The 13,722-nt window shown below is 41.5% G+C and overlaps 1 pseudogene; it reads left to right on the top strand.

The window, feature by feature from the left end:
* LOC138595704 (uncharacterized) overlaps nt 1–12,524 on the top strand; it is a 69,611-nt pseudogene extending 57,087 nt beyond the window's left edge.
* Nucleotides 12,525–13,722: the final 1,198 nt, after the last annotated feature.

The raw sequence follows: 13,722 nt of genomic DNA, 5'->3' as shown, positions 1-13,722 counted from the left end.
GGTGTAGCTGTTCATGTTACTGTAGAGAAAAGGGTCCACTGACAACCAAATGCTGTTCAGAGGAACACAGAGAGACGTTCTCTGGTATTGTGTCCCCTCTGTAAGTGATTGTGGTGTGACCTCGTGTTTAATGTAGCTCACTCATTTTTCAATACACAAATATAACCCAGCCACAGTTAACCTGTCATTCAGTGGGAAATAGAGATGGATGAAATCTGCAACTTGACAGGTTATCGGACGCATTTAACCAAAAAGCAGTAGTTTTAGTTGCTTAAGAATTAAAAATGAGATGAGACAGCAGCCGCTCTGTGAGCACTGGAGGGAGGGGGGAGGAGGCACTCATGTGCATCATGTGATCGAGTCCGCTGGAACTTGGAGTCTCTTGAACACGAGCTGTGCTGAATAGTCTATTAAAGTCTTTACAGGTGTTTTCTCTCTCTTGTTGGCGAAGAGAAGAGTCGTCACAGAGGTCTGCTGTGTGTACAAGAGAAGGATGGTAGACTTCAGACTGTTAAAGGGTCATTTAGGGGGCTCAACGACCCGTGCACGAGTCCACTTGAAGAGGTCGTCTCGAGTATAGTTCATGTGTGCTCGGGTACGGTACGTGTGAAAGCTAACCGTACCAAACCGTGGAAGTGGACTGATTTTTATAATGTCTCCTCTGAAACTTACGTAAGCGCGCAGCACCGCCGATCTCATCCTCTGAACTGCACAGCCATGGCTGATACCGTAGGAATGTAGGTGAGAGGGTCGTTCTTGAGATTTTCTTCAACATATGAAAAAGCAGATCTTCAAAACAAGATGTCAAACTGTTTAGTCCTCAAATGCATGAATTAAATAATGGTTTATATTTCCTATTAATTCCTAATAATATATTTTGTAATGTTTATGTCATGACAGACTTTCCTCTTGTGGAATATCGGAGACTCACTGTGAAGTCGTGGCCTCAGCTCTGAAGTCCAACCCCTCCCATCTGAGAGAGCTGGAGCTGAGTGACAACAAGCTGCAGGATTCAGGAGTGAAGCTGCTGTGTGATGGTCTGCAGAGTCCAAACTGCAGACTGGAGACTCTGAGGTCAGTTCACTGACTCTCTGTTACTATTGTAGACCTCATGTGTTTCATTAACGACTGAGCCTAACTCATGTTCATCGATAACTTGCATCATGACCGTTGTGGAAGAAATAATAATCAGGTCCGATTCAGCGTTTGGTTCAGATGAGTTTCATTCACAGCGCAGCAGAGAGAGATGGTCACAGCAAGTTGTAGCAAACCTCTCTGCCTAGAGTCCGCTCTAGTCAGAATATATATCTTGGGTCACAGGAAACAAAGGGCTAACCAAAAGCGCTATGCTAATTGAGTTACAGCAACAAAGGGCAACACGCAACCAAGATGAAAGAAGCTACGGTGTCATTCTCAGAGGGGGGTGTCTGGGGGACCCAACTAACAAGAAGGTCCAAGCTAGCTTCTCAAGCTCATACAGTGGTCTTAGGGGTGAAGAACTCACAGCCTGATGGCTAAACTAATGTACAGAAGGAAGTTAATCACAGGGTTCCTCTGGAAACTTCAAAACCTTGATTAACACTGATGTGATCGCAGGAAAGAAAAAGAATACACTCTGATGTTGTTCTGCTCTGAAGTTACAAAACCATCTGTTTAGACAATGTAAACTAAAAGTAGAAAGGTGGAACGAGTTGTGAAGAAAACCATAATTATTTAAAATGTTGACAAATACAGAATTAGAGCCATAATTTCTGTTTCCACACCGTATAGATTCTGTGTTCATATTTTCATGTTTCTTACACTAAATTTATTCTGCAGTCACAAAAGACTTCTGTTAGTTAAAGAAACCAGAGAAAATGTCCTCTGTCAGTTTTTACTGTCAATTAATGTTGATGATTTTTAGTGAATGATCTCAACTGTATCCAGAATACCCCCCCTCTCTTTTTTATGTACTTTCTTTTTTTCTTCATTTTGTAACAGAAAACACGAGGTCACTCAGTTACACTGGATGGTGTACAAGTTAGACATGGAGTAGTACATTTGAATTCTCATTCACTTGCATGTTTGTTTGTGTTAACTATGGTTTCAGTTGTCATACTCATTGCAAGTCAGGTATGTATCCCATTCAGTCCAGTACTCTTCTCCCTCTTCTTTCTGCAGTCTTAAAATGAAGGTCATACGTTCCTTACTGTTTATGCTGTTTACAATGTCTATCCATTGCTTCAGAGTGCGAGGCTCTTTAAGACGCCAGAGTCTTGTAATTGCCTTTTTACTTGCTACCATAAGAATTCTTAGTAGATATTTCTCTGACATTCAGATCCTTGGGGAGGTTTCCTAGGTAAAGAGAGGCAAGTGAACTCCATATTGTGGTGGTAATTTCTGATGGCGAGAACAATGAAGTTCTTTGACAAACAAAGATGTCTTCTGATGTCTTTAATTGGAGAATAATAGAAGTTGAGTAAAAGCCGTTCACAACTCGAGCTGGGTCAGACCAGTACTACACAGAACGCAGCTGACTGACACAGAATCAAGGGTCACAGTGTGTGCTATACATTACAGAGAGAACTCCCTCTCACAGAGACAAAGCAAGGTGTTATTGTTATGACTTCAGCTGAGGCGCTTGGCTATCTAGAGTTTACCCCTCGCCTTGGAGCTCTTTGCCCCAGACAAGGCGACTATCTCTCTCAGACAGAAGGAGCAACAGTAAATCTGCACGAGACCCTGGAGAGGAACAAACACTGTGTCTGAAATGATCATGCATGCATCATTAAATTAACCTCAGCTGATTACACCGTGATTATTGACTCTATAATATTACAGAAGTTAAAACATATGATCAAACAGGTTAACATAAACATTTCCTTCACACATATCAAATCCTAAAATATTCCTAACATCAACCTGGAAATGCTCTGAGATGTGAGACCAAAAGATGTGTGTGATCTGCCATAAAGTGCCCACAGTGTCTCCAGCATTGATTTTGAAGTCCAGTTTGTTTTCGTTTAATTTTGGGGTTATGAAAAATGTTTTGAAAAAAGTCTCCAACTTTGTGAGTTTGAAGTGTTCTTCTGAGTATAGATGATGGAAGTCCGTTCCTGTGGAGAGATTTTTATGTCCAGTTCTCTTTCCTGCTTTGGCTTCATGTAGTCTCGGACCCCCTGTTTTTTGCACCCCGCGTGTGTCCTTTGTCAGTTTTATTCCCAAGTATTTTATACTTGTAGTATTCCATTTAAAATTGTTTTCAAGTTCTTGTGAGGGGTTAAAATTACAGGTCAGAGCTTGTGCTTTCTCTATGTTAAGGACATAACCTGATCATTTACCATGTTGTAAGAAGATCCACATACTGGTGTACTGGATGATGATTTTATCAAGACTACAAGAACATTGCCCGCACACAGACATATCTTGTGTTCCATGCCTCCTTTTTTAACACCTTCAAGGGTTGTCTCCTGTCTGATGAATTGAGCTAACGGTTCAATGAGTAAGTTAAAGAGCCCTGGACTGGCCAGAATCACCTCGTAACTAATACTTGTTTAAAAATGATGAAGTAGAATTTTCTCTTTGGTTCACATTAATAACAAGGATGAGGATATATTAATGTTGACCAACACATTTAAAACCTGAACACATCTGATTTGATTCTAAAAGATCTTTATCTCCATGTCTTTTTTCTTTATTCAGATTGTGGCGCTGCAGTTTGCCAGAGATCAGTTGTGCTTCTCTGGCCTCAGCTCTGAAGTCCAACCCCTCCCATCTGAGAGAGCTGGAGCTGAGTAACAACAAGCTGCAGGATTCAGGAGTGAAGCTGCTGTGTGATTTTCTGCAGAGTCCAAACTGCAGACTGGAGACTCTGAGGTCAGTTCACTGACTCTCTGTTACTATTGTAGACCTCATGTGTTTCATTACCGACTGAGCCTAACTCATGTTCATCAATAACTCACATCATGACCGTATAGATTCTGTGTTGTTCATATTTTCATGTTTCTTACACTAAATTTATTCTGCAGTCACAAAAGACTTCTGTTAGTTAAAGAAACCAGAGAAAATGTCCTCTGTCAGTTTTTACTGTCAATTAATGTTGATGATTGTTAGTGAATGATCTCAACTGTATCCAGAATAACCTCTGACCTCATGTTTGTTTTCATGAGAAAGTTTACTGGCTGAAGCAGAAATATTTCTTTACTTTGATTTGGTTACAAAAATCAAAACATGTTGATGTTTATTTACACATTTAAAACTTGAACACATCAAATTGGATTGTTAATGAATTTTATCTCCATATCTTTTTTCTTTATTCAGATTGAGGTGGTGCAGTTTGTCAGAGATCAGCTGTGCTTCTCTGGCCTCAGCTCTGAAGTCCAACCCCTCCCATCTGAGAGAGCTGGAGCTGAGTAACAACAAGCTGCAGGATTCAGGAGTGAAGCTGCTGTGTGATTTTCTGCAGAGTCCAAACTGCAGACTGGAGACTCTGAGGTCAGTTCACTGACTCTCTGTTACTATTGTAGACCTCATGTGTTTCATTAACTACTGAGCCTAACTCATGTTCATCAATAACTCACATCATGACCGTTGTGGAAGAAATAATAATCAGGTCCGATTCAGCGTTTGGTTCAGATGAGTTTCATTCACAGCGCAGCAGAGAGAGATGGTCACAGCAAGTTGTAGAAAACCTCTCTGCCTAGAGTCCGCTCTAGTCAGAATATATATCTTGGGTCACAGGAAACAAAGGGCTAACCAAAAGCGCTATGCTAATTGAGTGACAGCAACAAAGGGCAGGACGCAACCAAGATGAAAGAAGCTACGGTGTCATTCTCAGAGGGGGGTGTCTGGGAGACCCAACTAACAAGAAGGTTCAAGCTAGCTTCTCGAGGCTCAGTGGTCTTAGGGGTGAAGAAATAACATTGTCTCACAGCCTGATGGCTGAACTAATGTAGAGAAGGAAGTTAATCACAGGGTTCCTCTGGAAACTTCAAAACCTTGATTAACACTGATGTGATCGCAGGAAAGAAAAAGATTACACTCTGATGTTGTTCTGCTCTGAAGTTACAAAACCATCTGTTTAGACAATGTAAACTAAAAGTAGAAAGGTGGAACGAGTTGTGAAGAAAACCATAATTATTTAAAATGTTGACAAATACAGAATTAGAGCCATAATTTCTGTTTCCACACCGTATAGATTCTGTGTTCATATTTTCATGTTTCTTACACTAAATTTATTCTGCAGTCACAAAAGACTTCTGTTAGTTAAAGAAACCAGAGAAAATGTCCTCTGTCAGTTTTTACTGTCAATTAATGTTGATGATTTTTAGTGAATGATCTCAACTGTATCCAGAATAACCTCTGACCTCATGTTTGTTTTCATGAGAAAGTTTACTGGCTGAAGCAGAAATATTTCTTTACTTTGATTTGGTTACAAAAATCAAGACATGTTGATATTTATTTACACATTTAAAACTTGAACACATCAAATTGGATTGTTAATGAATTTTATCTCCATGTCTTTTTTCTTTATTCAGATTGAGTCTCTGCAGTTTGTCAGAGATCAGCTGTGCTTCTCTGGCCTCAGCTCTGAAGTCCAACCCCTCCCATCTGAGAGAGCTGGAGCTGAGCTACAACAAGCTGCAGGATTCAGGAGTGAAGCTGCTGTGTGATTTTCTGCAGAGTCCAAACTGCAGACTGGAGACTCTGAGGTCAGATAACATTATTGTTCTTCTATTCTGAGATGAATATGATGTGAAAATGATGGCGACACTAAACTTTAGACATCAGGCTGATATTATACTGATCCACACCTGATGGTCAGTATGTTTTCTTCTTCATGTGTTTTAGATGATGTTCAGAAAAACTCTAAATTAAAAGGACTAAATAAATGTTTTCAGCTTCAACCATCAGATAACGATAGATATATTCAGGATGTGTTCTTCAACATGTTGATGAAGCTGTCAGTCATGATGCTGATACTGACTGAATAGTTGGAACTGTAGATGCTTTGATTTCAGGACTTCTCTATTAGTAACAGAATTAATACACATTGATTTAGTTCACATTGATCCACAATTGATCCTGATATATTTGTCTTCTTTGGAAGCTTCTGGATCATCAAGTGAATCTTGAATCAGTTTCTCAGAGTGTTTCTGTGTTTGGCTGCTCAACATGAGTTTGTACAGTCTGATCCACTGGTGGAGCTGGCTCAGTTTAACAGGTGGAGGCACTCAAACTTTCTTGAAGTAGCAGCATGTTGGAGTTAATATAAATAAGAGCTATTTTTATTGTTGTATGTTACAGTATTTAACCTGCATCCTGTTGGGTTCAGGTGTTTGGAGGATCCATTTATTAACTTATCACAAAAAGTAAGGACATTTGTGTTTGGTAGATTATTTCTTTGTTCTAACAATGCTTCATGGTAATAAATCTCATACCATTGGAAAGTCTTTATTTCCCTTTTAAATGGTGCCAAATTTGTAAGGAGCATGCATTTGTGGGATGAGCAGCAGAGCTTAGTCTGTGGGTTGCGCCCATGAAAAATTTGACAAATGTTCTCTGCCAATGCCAAACAGCTTATTTTGCTGTTGCTATTGACTCTTGTTTTGAGCTTCTGGTACCCCCAGGTGATTGGCAGCACCTGTGAGCATGGGCCCTGCTACAGTGGTCAGTAGGTGTCTGCTCCAAGAATCAGCATGCCACGTTTGACTGATCTGGATAAGGCCCGTGCAATAGGGCTGCTTCAAGCTGGTGTTCTACAAAACCAAGTTGCGGCATTGTTTGGAGTGAGCCCTAGTACCATCTCCAAACTGAAGGCCAAGTTCCATATAACTGTGGATGTCAGAGACAGGCCGCAAAGTGGGCGTCCCAAGAAGACGACACCCCAAGAAGACCGTTTCCTCACCCTGACAGCACTTAGGTACCATAGGCTGTCTTCTACAGATTTGCAGTCAAGGTTTGTAGGACAATATGGCCGACGGCTCCCTGCCCAGACAATCCGGAACAGACTGCACGCAGCCAATCTCCGGTCTCATAGGGCTGCCAGGAGGTCTGCCATGACTGCCCTTCACTGTCGGGCCCGTTTGCGCTGGTGTCGGTAACACGTGCGCTGGAACCTGAACATGTGGAGGATCGTTATGTTCAGTGATGAGTCCAGATTCTGCCTATGGCAGTTGGATCGTAGGGTCAAATTGTGGAGAAGTCGTGGAGAACGCTATGCTGATTGCTGCACTGATAGAGTAACATCTTTTGGTGGAGGCAGTGTGATGGTGTGGGGCGGCATCTCCCTCACTGGAAAAACGAGGCTTGTCATCATTGGAGGCAATCTCAATGCAGAGAGATATCGAGATGAGATTCTGCAACCAATGGCAATCCCATATCTCCACAGTCTGGGACTGAACTCTATCCTCCAAGATGACAACGCTCGCCCCCACAGAGCGGGGTTTATCAGAGGCTACCTCCAGAATTTGGGAGTGGAGAGGATGGAATGGTGTGTCAGCAGTCCTGACCTCAACCCCATTGAACACTTGTGGGATCAGCTTGGGTGTGCTGTTCGTGCCAGAGGGACCAACACAACCACGTTGGCTGACTTGCGACAAATGCTGGTTGAAGAATGGGATGCCATCCCACAGCAGTGTGTGACCAGGCTGATGACCAGCATGAGGAGGAGGTGCCAGGCTGTTGTGGCTGTGTATGGTTCTTCCACTCACTACTGAGGCTCCTGTTTGTTAAATGGATAAATTGTTAAATTGCCTATATGTCTTGTTTCTTCAAACTTCAATCATCCAATCCACGAAACACCAAACAAGAGTCAATGGCAGAATAAGCAGTTTGGCATGAGATTTATTGCCAAGAAGCATTGTTAGAACAAAGAAATAATCTACCAAACACAAATGTCCTTACTTTTTGTGATAAGTTTACTTCTTCATTCTAAACTCTCTTCAGCTCTCAGCAGATTATTACACATTAACTGATTAATGATGTTACATAATTATTCTTTATTCAGATTGTGGCGCTGCAGTTTGTCAGAGATCAGCTGTGCTTCTCTGGCCTCAGCTCTGAAGTCCAACCCCTCCCATCTGAGAGAGCTGCAGCTGAGAGACAACAACCTGCAGGATTCAGGAGTGAAGCTGCTGTGTGATTTTCTGCAGAGTCCAAACTGCAGACTGGAGACTCTGAGGTCAGTTCACTGACTCTCTGTTACTATTGTAGACCTCATGTGTTTCATTAACGACTGAGCCTAACTCATGTTCATCAATAACTCACATCATGACCGTATAGATTCTGTGTTGTTCATATTTTCATGTTTCTTACACTAAATTTATTCTGCAGTCACAAAAGACTTCTGTTAGTTAAAGAAACCAGAGAAAATGTCCTCTGTCAGTTTTTACTGTCAATTAATGTTGATGATTTTTAGTGAATGATCTCAACTGTATCCAGAATAACCTCTGACCTCATGTTTGTTTTCATGAGAAAGTTTACTGGCTGAAGCAGAAATATTTCTTTACTTTGATTTGGTTACAAAAATCAAGACATGTTGATGTTTATTTACACATTTAAAACTTGAACACATCAAATTGGATTGTTAATGAATTTTATCTCCATATCTTTTTTCTTTATTCAGATTGAGGAGCTGCAGTTTGTCAGAGATCAGCTGTGCTTCTCTGGCCTCATCTCTGAAGTCCAACCCCTTCCATCTGAGAGAGCTGCAGCTGAGTGACAACAAGCTGCAGGATTCAGGAGTGAAGCTGCTGTGTGATTTTCTGCAGAGTCCAAACTGCAGACTGGAGACTCTGGGGTCAGATAACATTATTGTTCTTCTATTCTGAGATGAATATGATGTGAAAATGATGGCGACACTAAACTTTAGACATCAGGCTGATATTATACTGATCCACACCTGATGGTCAGTATGTTTTCTTCTTCATGTGTTTTAGATGATGTTCAGAAAAACTCTAAATTAAAAGGACTAAATAAATGTTTTCAGCTTCAACCATCAGATAACGATAGATATATTCAGGATGTGTTCTTCAACATGTTGATGGAGCTGTCAGTCATGATGCTGATACTGACTGAATAGTTGGAACTGTAGATGCTTTGATTTCAGGACTTCTCTGTTAGTAACAGAATCAATACACATTGATTTAGTTCACATTGATCCACAATTGATCCTGATATATTTGTCTTCTTTGGAAGCTTCTGGATCATCAAGTGAATCTTGAATCAGTTTCTCAGAGTGTTTCTGTGTTTGGCTGCTCAACATGAGTTTGTACAGTCTGATCCACTGGTGGAGCTGGCACAGTTTAACAGGTGGAGGCACTCAAACTTTTGTAGAATCTGACCTGAGATTGTGAGTTGCTTACACAAGTGGCTCTGGAATGTTTTATGTAAGAGTAGTAAAATAATGGTATAAGCCCTGTCTAAAATGATGTACACTGAACAAAAATATAAACGCAACACTTTTGTTTTTGCTCCCATTTTTCATGAGCTGAACTCAAAGATCTAAGACTTTTTCTATCTACACAAAAGGCCGATTTCTCTCAAATATTGTTCACAAATTTGTCTAAATGTGTGTTAGTGAGCGCTTCTCCTTTGCCGAGAATCCATCCACCTCACAGGTGTGGCATATCAAGATGCTGATTAGACAGCATGATTATTGCACAGGTGTGCCTTAGGCTGGCCACAATAAAAGGCCACTCTAAAATGTGCAGTTTTCCTGTATTAGGGGGGGTCCAGGGGGTCAGAAAACCAGTCGGTATCTGCAACACATCTCCTTCGCATAGAGTTGATCAGGTTGTTGATCGTGGCCTGTGGGATGTTGGTCCACTCCTCTTCAATGGCTGCGAAGCTGCTGGATATTGGCAGGAAGTGGAACATGCTGTCGTATACGCCGATCCAGAGCCTCTCAAACATGCTCAATGGGTGACGTGTCCGGGGAGTGTGCTGGCCATGCAAGAACTGGGATGTTTTCAGCTTCCAGGAATTGTGTACAGATCCTTGCAACTTGGGGCCGTGCATTATCATGCTGCAACATGAGGTGATGGTCGTGGATGAATGGCACAACAATGGGCCTCAGGATCTCGTCACGGTATCTCTGTGCATTCAAAATGCCATCAATAAAATGCACCTGTGTTCGTTGTCCGTAACATACGCCTGCCCATACCGTAACCCCACCGCCACCATGGGCCGCTCGATTCACAACGTTTACATCAGCAAACCGCTCACCCACACGACGCCATACACGCTGTCTGCCATCTGCCCTGTACAGTGAAAACACCTGTATTCATCCGTGAAGAGAACACCTCTTCAAAGTGCCAGACGCCATCGAATGTGGCATTTGCCCACTCAAGTCGGTTACGACGACGAACTGCAGTCAGGTGGAGACCCCGATGAGGACGACGAGCATGCAGATGAGCTTCCCTGAGACAGTTTCTGACAGTTTGTGCAGAAATTCTTTGGTCATGCAATCCGATTGTTGCAGCAGCTGTCTGGGTGGCTGGTCTCAGACGATCTTGGAGGTGAAGATGCTGGATGTGGAGGTCCTGGGCTGGTGTGGTTACACGTGCTCTGCGGTTGTGAGGCCGGTTGGATGTCCTGCCAAATTCTCTGAAACGCCTTTGGAGACGGCTTATGGTAGAGAAATGAACATTCAAATCACGGGCAACAGCTCTGGTGGACATTCCTGCAGTCAGCATGCCAATTGCACGCTCCCTCAAAACTTGCGACATCTGTGGCATTGTGCTGTGTGATCAAACTGCACATTTTAGAGTGGCCTTTTATTGTGGCCGGCCTAAGGCACACCTGTGCAATAATCACGCTGTATAATCAGCATCTTGATATGCCACACCTGTGAGGTGGATGGATTCTCGGCAAAGGAGAAGTGCTCACTAAGACAGATTTAGACAAATTTGTGAACAATATTGGAGAGAAATCGGCCTTTTGTGTAGATAGAAAAAGTCTTAGATCTTTGAGTTCAGCTCATGAAAAATGGGAGCAAAAACAAGTGTTGCGTTTATATTTCTGTTCAGTGTAGAAGCCTGATCTTTGCTCATACTTTGTAATAAACCTACTCTTATGCAAACAAGTCGGTGTCAGCGGAATGTCTTTCATCACCTGCGCATCATCGATGTATGAGAAACAACACTTTCTTGAAGTAGCAGCATGTTGGAGTTAATATAAATAAGAGCTGTTTTTATTGTTGTATGTTACAGTATTTAACCTGCATCCTGTTGGGTTCAGGTGTTTGGAGGATCCATTTTAACTTCTTCATTCTAAACTCTCTTCAGCTCTCAGCAGATTATTAGACATTAACTGATTAATGATGTTACATAATTATTCTTTATTCAGATTGAGTGACTGCAGTTTGTCAGAGATCAGCTGTGCTTCTCTGGCCTCAGCTCTGAAGTCCAACCCCTCCCATCTGAGAGAGCTGGACCTGAGCTACAACGAGCTGCAGGATTCAGGAGTGAAGCTGCTGTGTGATTTTCTGCAGAGTCCAAACTGCAGGCTGGAGACTCTGAGGTCAGTAGAGAGTTGGGGTCAGTCCGTGCTGGTTGGAGCAACATAAAACTAAACACAGTATCAAAGTGAGGTTGAAGTGTTTCCTGATAAACCTCCTCAACCCTCCCTCCTGGCGTCTTCTGTGAACGGTGACGGGCTTCAGGATTGGACAGAAACACAGAGAAAGATAATAAACAGACAGCCAATCAGAACAACCAGAAGCTTGTTGTGATCGTGTGTTTGAATGCATGTGGAGACAGATGTTGTAATATAGATGAGTACAGAAAGTAAAGCTGGATTAGAGCTGATCACATTACAAGCTGTATGGAGACAGACTGTCAGATCTTACCTGTGTTTTTACTCCCACCTGAACACTAAAGAATTGATCAGATGGTCTCCACTCTAAGATCAGTCTGACTGAAGCTCTGAAATCAATCACCTTTAATTCTTTTACAGCCATGTTTCCTGAAAGATCCGTGCGTCACTTCAAACTCAGAAGTTGTGATTTTGTTTGTTTGTTTTCTGACCTCTGGTGGTTTCACCTTTCACCTTGGTGCAGTGATGTAGACCTGTTGTACATGATTCATCAGTACACTGTGACATCACTGGTGGGCGTGGTTAAAGGTTGAAGAGAAGTGAAACAGTGAAAAAGACGTGAAACTTTAAACATGAGAAAGTATTTGAGACTCTGCTGCTCAGCCTGGTGACAAGTTACTCTTTAACACCTGTTAGCTTTGTGCTAATGTTTCCAACAGAAGACCAGAAAGGTCAATAAATAAGAAACTACTGATTTCTAATGTAAAAACTGTTCACATGTTTCAACAGTAAATGCATCACTGAACTGTTTCTGACATAATGATGCCTTCAGGGACTCTCCCTCTTCTGTGAGTCTCCAGTATGTTAGCATGAGAGGAGACGTGCTGCGCTACAAAACCACTTCTGTCTTCATACTGGATGTTCTGCATTACTGACCAACAGCTGATGAGCAGAGTCTGAGTGTCAACACTGATTTTCTGTCCTCTCCTCTCATCAGATGGTCGTGATATCTGTCACTGGTTCCGTCCAGAGAGGATGAGCTGATGATCAGGGAGGTTTAAGCAGCAGCTGGTGTGTGGAGACGCTCTGACTGGGCCGTGTGACTGAGAGGAAGAGTGGAGAGGAGAGCTTCAGCCTTTGTTTTTATCACATGACTGAACATTAAAACTTTAGATTACGTTCATGTATATAAATAGATTTTCTTTTTGTTGAACCTGTGGGAATGTAGAGACGGTAAGATCATTAATAACCACATATTTCTAAATAACATGTTGAAGTTTCATTCTGAAGTTCTGGTTATATTCAGTTATTTCTATATTATAATAGAGAAGGAGTCCCTTGTAAGTTTTCACATTACATGATTAAAGCAGACGTAAAGGCAACATGTGGAGCTTTTTTATACAGAAATACATGTCAAGTCGTGTGTTTCTGTTTCTGCTGCTTTTTATATCAGATATTTATTCTTTGTTTGTCCTTTTTAAAAATACTGGACAGGAGTGTGGAGCGATCCAAAGGCAGGAACAAAGGTACAACATTCTCTCAGTGCTCCGAGTATATTTACTCAGACACTGTATTCATCTTCATACTTCTACACTCGTACTTCTTAGAGAGTAGGCCGGGCAGCTTTATATGTGTAGCACATTTTATACACTGAGGCAGTTCGAAGTGCTTTACAGAGTAATGAAACATTAAAGACAGATTTACAATAATGAAGAACAGGAGTAAAAGATTTAACATCCATTAAAGAGCAAACATGCAGACTCTTCAAGGCTTCTTTCTTCTTCACAGCATCAACACCTTTGGAACATATTGACTTCATTTATGACTGACTGAAGAGCAGTGCAACCCTGTGAAATATGATCAATGAGAAGTTCACTTACTGAACGATTCAGGCTGGAAATGAGAAACCTGGAGGATGTCCCTTACTGCTCGTTCTCACGCTCAGCAGGTTTAATATCTGCTCTGCATGAAGCTACAGAAACACATTTTTACACACAGATCCACTTCATCAGACTCATCTAACAGTTTAGATTTTATCTTAAACAGATTTCAAATTAATAGTTAACATCAAAGATAAAACATTATTAAATTGAGGATATTCAGCTCATAATTACATTATTTAAATAAAAAAAGACCCTTGAAAAGACAGTTAGATATTGAAATGGAAATTTTATTAAAATTGGCAAATTAAAACTAAAAGGTGAA

Source organism: Semicossyphus pulcher, unplaced genomic scaffold, assembly GCF_022749685.1.
Source record: "Semicossyphus pulcher isolate SPU_LCO1_2020_fin unplaced genomic scaffold, fSemPul1.0.p SCAF_18, whole genome shotgun sequence".
NCBI classification, from domain to species: Eukaryota; Metazoa; Chordata; class Actinopteri; order Labriformes; family Labridae; genus Semicossyphus; species Semicossyphus pulcher.
The sequence above is the reverse complement of the archived record's forward strand: the minus strand, read 5'-3'. Positions and strand labels throughout refer to the sequence as shown.